Source organism: Schistocerca cancellata, chromosome 4 (assembly GCF_023864275.1).
Source record: "Schistocerca cancellata isolate TAMUIC-IGC-003103 chromosome 4, iqSchCanc2.1, whole genome shotgun sequence".
Classification (NCBI taxonomy): Eukaryota; Metazoa; Arthropoda; class Insecta; order Orthoptera; family Acrididae; genus Schistocerca; species Schistocerca cancellata.
The window spans coordinates 295,453,790-295,467,924 of record NC_064629.1 but is presented as its reverse complement, the minus strand read 5'-3'; positions in this window follow the sequence as shown (position 1 = coordinate 295,467,924).

The following is a 14,135-nucleotide window of genomic DNA, read 5'->3' as shown; positions in this document are numbered from 1 at the left end:
TCCCGTAAGAGTTCAGACAACCTGTGCGCATTCGCACAGACGAAGGTCAATGGCTGGGTAGCCTTTAACAATATATATGGAGGTAGTAACTGTTCTCGAGAGAACAGATACCATTTACGACCGTGCAGCTTCTCTAGAATAAAAGATAATTAACTGAAACCCTCAGCTGCCGACAGGTGGTGTTGATATACCTCGACTGACAAATATCCTGGATAGGCAAATATCTATTAAGTACATTATGTATGTACATTGTGGACAGTTGGGAATGTTGGTCTCACGGGAAGCGTGCAAGGGATAAGTCCCTGCAGTCGCGCTATTCATCTGTGTCCTCGGTGGCTCAGATAGATAGAGCGTCTGCCATGTAAGCAGGAGAGCCCGGGTTCGAGTCACGGTCGGGGCACACATTTTCAGCTGTCTCCTTCGAGGTATATCAACAACACCTGTCGGCCGCTTGAGGGTTTCAATTAATTATTATTTAAAAAGACATCTGATACAATGCTTACATTATCAACATAATTAAACTCTACAAATACTTAAGAAATTCTGTCATCTATTGAGAAACAGCGCTGGAAGTTGGGTTGTTGATGCAGTACACATCATATTGGGTCAACCATGGCTGATGGTTCCCATGCAGAGTGTATGATGGTAGTGTGACGCCTACGAATCGTCATGTAACAAAAGAGTAATTTAGTAAACTGATGGTGCCGCAGAACCATCACGTTTCATACATGAATTACTGTAATCAGCATTCTCCTGACGCCTCATACAATATTTCGCTGAAAAGGATACAACTTGACACTGATGGTAGTCGATTTCTTGACGAGATAACTTAATACTGACGAACCAATACATGATGTTAGCCGTGCACTTTGCGTTATGTCTATATGCAGTCGACAGTAATTCAATAACGTGTGAATGTCGCATAGCCAACTCCTTCCACACATGAATAGTTTGGTAAAACTGTAGATCACGTAGAGTGAAGAGCATTCGAATAGATACATGGTGAATGTGTAGTGTCATCTTCTAACACAGTATACATCTTCCACAGTGACGACCGTGGGTGTACTGGTGGTGACCATCGCACAGCAAAACACACGAGTCTAAAGTAAGCTAAGCACGGTGAGTCACGGCTGTACGACAGGAACTGTGATAAAATTCCGTGTAGGTGTCATTCAAGTGACAGCCTGCATGCATGAAATACTGTCACGGTACAGAACATGATTTCAGATAACTGAAACAACGTGAGATAAAGATACACCTTGAATGTCGATGATAGTGATCTATTGACGGAATCCCACTGACAATGATGGGCCCAGCATATGGCATTTCTGGATGTGACTGTGATTACCTCACACTGGCTATCCATCTTCTGAAGACAGTCAGGACCAGCATGCGATCGTCACGCAACCAAATGAGCAGTTTAGGAACAGTTTAATAACATAAAGTAATGAACGTCTTTAGCGTACCTAAATACACTACTGGCCATTAAAATTACTACACCAAGAAGAAATACAGATGATAAACGGGTATTCATTGGACAAATATATTATACTAGAAATGACATGTGATTACATTTTCATGCAATTTCGGTGCATAGATCCTGAGAAATCAGTACGCAGAACAACCACCTCTGGCCGTAATAACGGCCTTGATACGCCTGGGAATCGAGTCAAACAGAGCTTGGATGGCGCGTACAGGTACAGCTGCCCATGCAGCTTCAACACGATACCACAGTTCATCAAGAGTAGTGACTGGGGTATTGTGATGAGCCAGTTGCTCGGCCATCATTGACCAGACGTTTTCTGTTGGTGGAGATCTGGAGAATGTGGTGGCCAGGGCAGCATTTTCTGTATCCAGAAAAGCCCGTACAGGACCTGCAACATGCGGTCGTGCGTTATCCTGCTGAAATGTAGGGTTTCGCAGGGATCAAATGAAGGGTAGAGCCACGGGCCGTAACACATCTGAAATGTAACGTCCACTGTTCAAAGTGCCGTCAATGCGAACAAGAGGTGATAGAGACGTGTAACCAATGGCACCACATACCATCACGCCGGATGATACGCCAGTATGGCGATGACGAATACCCACTTCCAATGTGCGCTCACCGCGATGTCGCCAAACACGGAGGCGACCATCATGATGCTGTAAACAGAACCTGAATTCATCGGAAAAAATGACGTTTTGCCATTCGTGCACCCAGGTTCGTCGTTGAGTACACCATCGCAGTCGCTCCTGTCTGTGATGCAGCGTCAAGGGTAACCGCAGCCATGGTCTCCGAGCTGATAGTCCATGCTGCTGCAAACGTCGTCGAACTGTTCGTGCAGATGGTTGTTGTCTTGCAAACGTCCCCATCTGTTGATTCAGGGATCGAGACGAGGCTGCACGATCCGTTACAGCCCTGCGGATAAGATGCCTGTCATCTCGACTGCTAGTGATACGAGGCCGTTGGGACCGAGCACGGCGTTCCGTATTACCCTCCCGAACCCACCGATTCCATATTCTGCTAACAGTCATTGGATCTCGACCAACGCGAGCAGCAATGACGTGATACGATAAACCGCAAAGCGATAGGATACAATCCGACCCTTATCAAGGTCGGAAACGTGATGGTACGCATTTCTCCTCCTTACACGAGGCATCACAACAACGTTTCACCAGGCAACGCCGGTCAACTGCTGTCTGTGTATGAGAAATCGGTTGGAAACTTTCAAAGCTCTAATCATTGCAATAACTTGGAAGTGATAAAAAGTGAACAACTGCGATTAATAGCTATTACCACCGACTTCAGTCAGTGTTGTACTTAATAGTATTAGAAATACGCGGAGTGTGACCGCGTGTGTTTTAGTGCTAAGTGTACTAGTGTTGCATTTTTCAGTGCCAATAAAGTGTTTATTCGAGAATAATGGGTCTCTATTTTACCTGCTTCGTAACAGTATAATAAAATGGATCGTTATGTTATAATAAGAAGAAAAGTAGAAACATCTGAAGATTCCGGTCACCATTCAGCCATAGAAACACCACCAGTTGGACAGGCAGAGCCCAGCACTTCCTCGAAACTTCCACAACAAAGTTTATCAACTGATTCCTTTAATCCCATTGATACTGGCAATTATTTGGATATATTAGCGTCAGGAAATATTAGTGAAGATATAAAACACAAGCTTCTCACAACTCCAAGGAAACCTGAAGAATGTTATATCATTCCTACTTCCATGCACAACAAGAGGGGACGCTGACAAGTGCACGATAATCACTTTGAACGGTATCCACGACTGCTGTTCTCACAAGTTTAAAAGGGACTCTTTGCATTAATTGTTCAGTTTTTGTGAATAATGGAGTTGTTGGAGGAAAGAAATCCATTATCGCCAAGAAACTTGTGACTGAACCACTAACAAATGGTTCAAATGGCTCTGAGCACTATGGGACTTAACATCTGTGGTCATCAGTCCCCTAGAACTTAGAACTACTTAAACCTTACTAACCTAAGGACGAACCACTAACAATTTGGAAATTTGTGGTAAGGTCCTATGGGACCAAACTGCTAGGGTCATCGGTCCCTAAGCTTACACACTGTTTAATCTAACTTACGCTAAGGACGACACACACACCTACGCCCGAGGGAGGACTTGAACCTCCCGGGGGGGGGGGGGGGGGGGTAGCCGCGTGGCCTGTGACACGACGCCCCTAGACCGCGCGGCCACAACGCGCGGCTGAACCGCTAACATAGTTTGCCAAACTTACTGGTAAAGATGGTGACCTTGAGACCCACTCTCAGCTCAAGTACCACGTTGAAGCGTCAACAAATGCAAAATTATTTTTGGCGATACGAAACAACTGCAAACTTGAGGTCATAAATCAGTTGTCAAGGCAGAGAATGGAAATCACTAGGGAAAACAGAGACCGTCTTCTGCCTATAATAAAAACTATCATATTTAATTGAAAGCGAGATATTCCTTTACGGGGCACAGAGATGACAGTAGTGGATTAGAAAACGAAAATGACCGTGAAACTATAATGAGTAACAAGGGAAGCTTTAGGGCTCTTCTGAGATTTAGAATTGACGCTGGAGACACGCAACTAAAACATCACATTGAGACCACTATAGCGAACGCCACTTACATAAGTAAGACAACGTGTAACGAACTTATTTCATGCTGTGAAACAGTGACGTTATCGAGAATACTGGAGGAATTCAAAGATTCTCGTTATCACAGCATAATCTTCGATGAGACTACGGACATAGCTCACATTGTCCAAGATGATGACGGCAAATTACACGAAAAATTTTTTGGTTTCGTTGACATCCAAAAAGACAATGATTGTAGCGGGAACACTGACGATGAACCTCAAGAGAGTCAAGATGAAGAGTGTAGCACAACTGGTCAAGTATTAGATACTACGATTCTAAGGAGAATGGAAAGGCTTTATCTGTCACTGGAGAATTGTGTGGGTAAAGGCTGTGATGGTTGCTGAGTTAATATGTCTGAATTGAAAGGAACTGTAGCTATAACAAAAAGAAAGCTATCAACGCGCAAGTAGCACGGTATCGAAGCCATCAGCTCAACGTCGCTGTCACTCGCTGTTGCGAAGTGACAAGTGTGAGAAACTCACTTTGTACTATTGAAGAAGTAGTATCGTTCTTTACAGCGTCTAGCAAGGGATTCGAAACATTGAAGAGTCACCTAAAATAGTCGTTGCAGTCACATTGTCAAACGAGATGGGTTGAGCGAAGTGATACTGTTATTTAATTCGCAGTTGATCTCGGAATAATATGCAATGTTCTTAAAGAAATACAGTGTTGGATGGATAGAACAACGGCTGTCATAGCCAATATTCTCCTTCGAGCTCTCTCTAAATGCGAGTTTATTATTACTCTGTTTACAATGAGTGACATTATGAGCTAGCACATACAGTGAGCAAAATCGTACAAGACCCTAGTTTAGACGTTACGATGGCAAAAGCAAAATTAGTTTCCACGCTCAAGGTGTACGACGGCATGAGACCTCATGCTGATAGCCACTTTCCTCGTATTGTTGAAGTGGCGAAGGAATTTATTGAAGAGTTAGACGTGGAGATGAGTGTTTCTCATCTTACAGGCAGACAAAGACAGAGGCTAAACTGCGATCGTTATGATGATGCTACAACATATTGGAAAAGAAATGTTTTTATTCCAACAGTGGACCATGTTATAGCTATTGCTGTAACATGGTCCTAGGAGGAACTGGCGGTCGGGTGACTAAGGTTAGTGGAGGTAGACCAAGTGCCCTATCGTTCTGCGATTTTCTTTGTTTAGTAGAGATAAGTGTGGTATGGTGCATTATCCTGTTGGAATTCAAACTTGGCGCCAGTTCGTAAGATGATGTGGCGGTCAGGAGACTTACCTTAGTCGAGATAGAATAAGTGACTTATCTTCCCGCTATTTTCTTTGCTTAGTAGAGATAACTGAAATGTGGTGCATTATCCTGTTGGAATTTGAACTTTGCCCCATTTTTCTGGGGTGGGAGGGAGAGGAACTTTCCCACCAAAATTAAAACTTCCCACCATCTTGCATGAGGTCATCGCCGCCATCTTGGATAACGGCACTTTGGGGTTGTACATATTTTGTTTCAATACTCACGTGTTATCTTCGTGATGAGAAGCCTGCTACCACTGTAATCACCTGGGAGACAAACTACAGGGACGGATTTGTGACTAGAAAGGGAGGAAAAAGATCCTATGTACATGTGTTTGGAAATGCATCATTGCTACTATAGAAGGCACTGCTAAGTGAAAGTTATTCTGACCACGTGCCGTGTGTTCCTTGTGTGTCACAGGCTTTGTCATTGATACATCGTACAGCAAGCAGCAGAATGGTATGGTATTCATGTCAAGAACAAGCCGAGATGGTGTTTGTGTACGGTCAAGCAGATAGAAACGGTCAAGAGTCAGCAGTGCCATAAGTACCCTCACTGACAAAAACCATATCACACAACATTTCAAGCCCCTGGTAATTTGTAATCATGGTACTCTCATATACATGAATGTGCAGTATTTCAAAATGAAGAATCAAATCCTGTAAATAACGATGTGGATTTAATTATCGACCTTATGTGCATAAGTAATTTAGTGAAGACGGTTAAAGTAGTCAACTTCGTTACCATACCTGAATCTTTGAAAACAGTAATAACAGTCTGGCTGTGGATGGACACCATCGGATAGTGCTGTATCAAGAGTGGAACTACACTAATAATACAAAATATAATATAGTGACATGTCAATCCCATGAAGCTATTAACTTCCAAGCAGTACCAAAGTTCTTGAAACAGCAAGGGCAGCCAGCAGATAATGTATCACTAGCGATTCTAGAGCTGAAGCAAACTGTGAGCAGCAAGTGATGCCCTGTAACACGGCAAGTAGTTGAATACCATGTCATTACCTGAACAGCACGAAACAGCAATAATAGCTTGTCTCCTGATCAAAACAACTTCACAATGGTCAATTAGGTGCTGACAGCAAACATATGATGGTCGTGTGAACCGAAAACAACATTAATAACATGTTAATACCAGAAGGTAATAAGCATAATTAATCAATATGACTATTTGAAAACAGCGATTACAGCTTACCTGTCTCTGGAGAACAATTTACAATAGTCGTGTAAAGCAAAGACTGATTTAAGAACCAGTCAGTTCTAAGCAGTAATAACCATCTTTACAACAGGTACCGTTAGAGAGGCCAACTCACACATTGATATCGAGCGCTGATGCTTTCCACGCACATTGTGTGATGGTAGTGTGACGAGAACAGTAATTTTAAAATGTGATTGCTTTGTGCAACCATTACGATGCATGGATAAATCATTACAATACATTGTGCTTCAGTAGTATCACCCTTCTATCTCATAGGAAAATGGTACATCTTAAAGAGCGATGGCAGTTGCACTGTTAGCACAGGCAATCACCCACTGATGGACTCAATCAGAAGTAAAACATGGACATGAAGCAACGCTTACTTGACCATATCAGTACTGAATAATGTTTTGGTGCTACAAAATAGTTAACATCCATGAATGTACACTCCTGGAAATGGAAAAAAGAACACATTGACACCGGTGTGTCAGACCCACCATACTTGCTCCGGACACTGCGAGAGGGCTGTACAAGCAATGATCACACGCACAGCACAGCGGACACACCAGGAACCGCGGTGTTGGCCGTCGAATGGCGCTAGCTGCGCAGCATTTGTGCACCGCCGCCGTCAGTGTCAGCCAGTTTGCCGTGGCATACGGAGCTCCATCGCAGTCTTTAACACTGGTAGCATGCCGCGACAGCGTGGACGTGAACCGTATGTGCAGTTGACGGACTTTGAGCGAGGGCGTATAGTGGGCATGCGGGAGGCCGGGTGGACGTACCGCCGAATTGCTCAACACGTGGGGCGTGAGGTCTCCACAGTACATCGATGTTGTCGCCAGTGGTCGGCGGAAGGTGCACGTGCCCGTCGACCTGGGACCGGACCGCAGCGACGCACGGATGCACGCCAAGACCGTAGGATCCTACGCAGTGCCGTAGGGGACCGCACCGCCACTTCCCAGCAAATTAGGGACACTGTTGCTCCTGGGGTATCAGCGAGGACCATTCGCAACCGTCTCCATGAAGCTGGGCTACGGTCCCGCACACCGTTAGGCCGTCTTCCGCTCACGCCCCAACATCGTGCAGCCCGCCTCCAGTGGTGTCGCGACAGGCGTGAATGGAGGGACGAATGGAGACGTGTCGTCTTCAGCGATGAGAGTCGCTTCTGCCTTGGTGCCAATGATGGTCGTATGCGTGTTTGGCGCCGTGCAGGTGAGCGCCACAATCAGGACTGCATACGACCGAGGCACACAGGGCCAACACCCGGCATCATGGTGTGGGGAGCGATCTCCTACACTGGCCGTACACCACTGGTGATCGTCGAGGGGACACTAAATAGTGCACGGTACATCCAAACCGTCATCGAACCCATCGTTCTACCATTCCTAGACCGGCAAGGGAACTTGCTGTTCCAACAGGACTATGCACGTCCGCATGTATCCTGTGCCACCCAACGTGGTCTAGAAGGTGTAAGTCAACTACCCTGGCCACCAAGATCTCCGGATCTGTCCCCCATTGAGCATGTTTGGGACTGGATGAAGCGTCGTCTCACGCGGTCTGCACGTCCAGCACGAACGCTGGTCCAACTGAGGCGCCAGGTGGAAATGGCATGGCAAGCCGTTCCACAGGACTACATCCAGCATCTCTACGATCGTCTCCATGGGAGAATAGCAGCCTGCATTGCTGCGAAAGGTGGATATACACTGTACTAGTGCCGACATTGTGCATGCTCTGTTGCCTGTGTCTATGTGCCTGTGGTTCTGTCAGTGTGATCATGTGATGTATCTGACCCCAGGAATGTGTCAATAAAGTTTCCCCTTCCTGGGACAATGAATTCACGGTCGTATGCAGTCCTGATTGTGGCGCTCACCTGCACGGCGCCAAACACGCATACGACCATCATTGGCACCAAGGCAGAAGCGACTCTCATCGCTGAAGACGACACGTCTCCATTCGTCCCCCCATTCACGCCTGTCGCGACACCACTGGAGGCGGGCTGCACGATGTTGGGGCATGAGCGGAAGACGGCCTAACGGTGTGCGGGACCGTACCCCAGCTTCATGGAGACGGTTGCGAATGGTCCTCGCCGATACCCCAGGAGCAACAGTGTCCCTAATTTGCTGGGAAGTGGCGGTGCGGTCCCCTACGGCACTGCGTAGGATCCTACGGTCTTGGTGTGCATCCGTGCGTCGCTGCGGTCCGGTCCCAGGTCGACGGGCACGTGCACCTTCCGCCGACCACTGGCGACAACATCGATGTACTGTGGAGACCTCACGCCCCACGTGTTGAGCAATTCGGCGGTACGTCCACCCGGCCTCCCGGATGCCCACTATACGCCCTCGCTCAAAGTCCGTCAACTGCACATACGGTTCACGTCCACGCTGTCGCGGCATGCTACCAGTGTTAAAGACTGCGATGGAGCTCCGTATGCCACGGCAAACTGGCTGACACTGACGGCGGCGGTGCACAAATGCTGCGCAGCTAGCACCATTCGACGGCCAACACCGCGGTTCCTGGTGTGTCCGCTGTGCCGTGCGTGTGATCATTGCTTGTACAGCCCTCTCGCAGTGTCCGGAGCAAGTATGGTGGGTCTGACACACCGGTGTCAATGTGTTCTTTTTTCCATTTCCAGGAGTGTATATGCAGACGGTGCGGGTCCTGTAATTGCAGAGAGTACTTTCACAACGTGTCCAGAACAACAAGCAATCATACATCATTAGAATACTTCATAAAAGTAAACAGGTATGGCAGGGGTGGTGTTGATGGAAAATAATCACAATGGCGATTCAGGTGTTGATTATAACCCAGAGCAGCAAATAAGTCTGTTGTAACACAAACAATAATTTCATAACGTCTTTATAGCGTGAATTAATCTTCAACCTTTACATGGATTACCCATATCGTAATGACAGTAAATGAATATTAAGTACACAGGGTGTTACAAAAAGGTACGTCCAAACTTTCAGGAAACATTCCTCACACACAAAGAAAGAAAATATGTTATGTGGACATGTGTCCGGAAACGCTTACTTTCCATGTTAGAGCTCATTTTATTACTTCTCTTCAAATCACATTAATCATGGAATGGAAACACACAGCAACAGAACGTACCAGCGTGACTTCAAACACTTTGTTACAGGAAATGTTGAAAATGTCCTCCGTTAGCGAGGATACACGCGTCCACCCTCCGTCGCATGGAATCCCTGATGCGCTGATGCAGCCCTGGAAAATGGCGTATTGTATCACATCCATCCACAATACGAGCACGAAGAGGCTCTACATTTGGTACCGGGGTTGCGTAGACAAGAGCTTTCATATGATCCCATAAATGAAAGTCAAGAGGGTTGAGGTCAAGAGAGCAAGGAGGCCATGGAGTTGGTCCGCCCCTACCAATCCATCGGTCACCGAATCTGTTGTTGAGAAGCGTACGAACACTTCGACTGAAATGTGCAGGAGCTCCATCGTGCATGAACCACATGTTGTGTCGTACTTGTAAAGGCACATGTTCTAGCAGCACGCTCCATTGAGCGTAGGTGGAAGAACATGGGGCCCAATCAAGACATCACCAACAATGCCTGCCAAACGTGCACAGAAAATCCGTGCTGATGACGTGATTGCGCAATTGCGTGCGGATTCTCGTCAGCTCGCGCATGTTGATTGTGAAAATTTACAATTTGATCACTTTGGAATGAAGCCTCATCCGTAAAGAGAACATTTGCACTGAAATGAGGATTGACACATTGTTGGATGAACCATTCGCAGAAGTGTACCCGTGGAGGCCAGTCAGCTGCTGATAGTGCCTGCACACGCTGTACATGGTACGGAAACAACTGGATCTCCCGTAGCACTCTCCATACAGTGACGTGGTCAACGTTACCTTGTACAGCAGCAACTTCTCTGACGCTGACATTAGGGTTATCGTCAACTGCATGAAGAATTGCCTCCTCCATTGCAGGTGTCCTCGTCGTTCTAGGTCTTCCCCAGTCGCGAGTCATAGGCTGGAATGTTCCGTGCTCACTAAGACGCCGATCAATTGCTTCGAAAGTCTTCCTGTCGGGACACCTTCGTTCTGGAAATCTGTCTCGATACAAACGTACTGCGCCACGGCTATTGCCCCGTGCTAATCCATACATCAAATGGGCATCTGCCAACTCCGCATTTGTAAACATTGCACTGACTGCAAAACCACGTTCGTGATGAACACTAACCTGTTGATGCTACGTACTGATGTGCTTGATGCTAGTACTGTAGAGCAATGAGTCGCATGTCAACACAAGCACAGAAGTCAACATTACCTTCCTTCAATTGGGCCAACTGGCGGTGAATCGAGGAAGTACAGTACATACTGACGAAACTAAAGTGAGCTCTAACATGGAAATTAAGTGTTCCCGGACACATGCCCACATAACATATTTTCTTTATTTGTGTGTGAGGAACGTTTCCTGAAAGTTTGGCCGTACCTTTTTGTAACACCCTGTATAACACTTAGCGACACGTTAACAACGAAATACTCCACCAACATCAATGGTACCTTGATTGTACGTAGATACCACCCGACATTGATAGAATCGTGGATAATGCTTTCCTTACGCTGTGGGTGATGGTAGTGTGAAGACAACTGCATATTCCCAAATATAGCATCGCACGAAATAGAGATATAAGACAAAAGCCATTCCACGTGTCACCTTTACTATGATTATTGCAGTACCTGACGTCTGTAAGAGGAGCACTTACTTATTTCTTTGGCAAAGGATAGCTCTTCTGCACTGAGTTCACATGAATTATCGAAGAAACCTGATACTGACAAGAACATTACTGAAACTTACCATGCAGAGCGAATGATAGTTGTGTGGACCACCATCTTATTTAATCATATACCGCTCTACGCAACCATCACTCTCCATGCATGAATTAACCATCATTAGCATAGAGCACAGTGTATGTATAGTGGCATTCCCATCTTCCTAAGGAAAGGTAACACCTTCATCAGCGATGGCAGAGACCACAGCACGTTCACCGACATAATGCTGAGGTGTACCATGTTCATCAAGTGAAGTTTGTGTGACTGTAACAGTAATAAATAAAGTTTGTTTGCCCGGCAGTTATCAACCGACTTGCATGCATGCTGACGTCCACTGATACATGAATACTTGGAAAATAACACATTGTCACCAACTAAGAAAGGGATTCGTCTGGAACAGCACGGGAGGTTGGGCAGTAGAATAAGTTTGCATCACACTGTAGTACCCCCACGTGCATAACTTGTTGGCTGTGTGACGAAAACACAAATTTATAACGTGTTGATGCTGCGCATGCAGCACCCTCCATGTATGAATTGCTGTCATCCGTAAAACCCTCGGCGTCAATCGCAACATGGATCCGAAGTATTTAATAGTAGTTGCTGTCTTTCTGTGTCGCTAAGAATTAGCATTCAGTATACAGATGTTATAGCCAGCTACAGATGCCGATATATGCATACCGAATCGATGAATTGAAGTCCATGACAATACAGAGCTCGTACTAAATTGCAGCATACATCAACATTCTTACAATTAACAATCAAGAAGAGTTTGAGACAGGCCATTTGTACTGTCTCCTGTGCCTGCCACCATCCTCAGCATCATCAGTGAACATCTGTAAATTGCTAGGCATTCTGTAGCCAGATTAATTGTGTATATAGAGAATAAGAACTGTTATATCATACCTTCCAGGGTCCCTCCTCCCGATACACTTGTTCCCTATGAACATTCACCGGCGGGGACAACGCACTGGGTTTTGCTCCTTAAAAAGTCTTCGAGCCTCCTACCTGGGAACCTAATCCGTACACTCGATCCTTCACGAATAGTCTGCAGTGAGGCACAGTGTGAAACGTGTTCCTGAAATAAAAGAACACAGAATTTGCATGTTGGCCTTAATACATGATTCGATGTATATCATGTGAGAAAAAGGCAAGCTAACGATTGCGCGAAAGGTACACTCAAAAATGACGCATAATAGACAACATCGATGCGTTCATTAGCGCCGTCATCACAGCACATAAACCCTAGAAAAACAGTTCACTGTCGTTTCTTGCGGAGAAGATATACTATATTTACCTCGATGGTAGAGATCTTTTGATAGAACATCCCACGTTGATGGGTTCAGCAGAATAACAGCTGCAGCATTACTAACATCATTAAACTTCATAAATACTTAAGAAACGACATTACATTACTTCTTTGGAAGGGAATACACCTTTAACATCGTTGGGCGAATAGTCCCTGATGATTCCCATGGAAACGTATGATGGTAGTATAACAACAACAGTAACTTTGTAAAGTTCTGAGACCGCAATTCCGTCAAGCTTCATGTGCAAGACACTGTCATCAGCAACGTCGTGACGTCTGGCAGAATGCTACATGCTTACCTCTTGAAAAGGATACAAATTGTCATTCGGTTGTAGTTGAATTATTGCCAAGACCACCTCATATTGAAGAACCAATACATGAAGTTAGCCATGCACAAAGACAGATGACTATGTGCAATCCACAGTAATTTAGTAACGTGTGAATGTAGCATAGTCATCTCGCTCCATGCATGAATTATTAGTGTTAATTTAGATGATGTAGAGTGAAGAGCATTCTCTTCTGGCTCTCATCATCGCAGTACATGGTGGTTGTATAGTGGATTTCATCATCTTCTAAAACAGGATACATCTTCATCAGCGACGAAAGTAAAAGACACAAACATGAAGCAAGCTATCCACATTAAATGTGACAGCAGCAGTAATAAACAATGTGTTGGTGTCACTCATCCGTCAGTCTCCAAGTATATTATCACTTTGCAGAACACGACACATGGAAACATGGCACTGAAAGAACGTCGAATAAAGATACATCTTGAATGCCGATGACAGTGATCTAATGATGGAATCCCACTGATGCTGATAGGCCTACCAAATGGCTTTTCTGGTAGTGATTGTCATTACTTTGCACTGGCAAACCATCTTTTGTAGACAGTCATGAGTAGCATAGGTTCGTTACATAAAAAAATGAGAAATTTAGTAACTTTTCTATAAAATGATGTAATCAGAATTCTTACCGCACCTAAATAATTTAGAAAAGGAGCTGAACTGTTGATAGACAGCACCTAACAATGACGAATCAAATACTGAGGATGACCATGAGAATCGTAGCGTGGTCCTGTAATGTCAAAGATTAGTTAATAACTGGTCGATACCACAATGAAATCAACATTACTACAGTCCTGAATGCTTGACAGCAATGGTAGTCGGACTATAGTTTGACAGCACTTTACCTTGGTGAAACTAGTGCTGAAGATAACTATGAACAGAGAGTTGTATTCCGATAATCCTAAGAGAAATTTAATATCACCGTCGTTATCATGGAATAATCTACATATTTATAACCTATGAATACTTGACAATATTTCAAGCAATTGGGCTGCTGGTGGGGTCAATGTCACAATGGCGGAGAAAGTGTTGGTGACAACCATGTGCAGCGTGTCATGGTCTTGTAACGAGAAGAA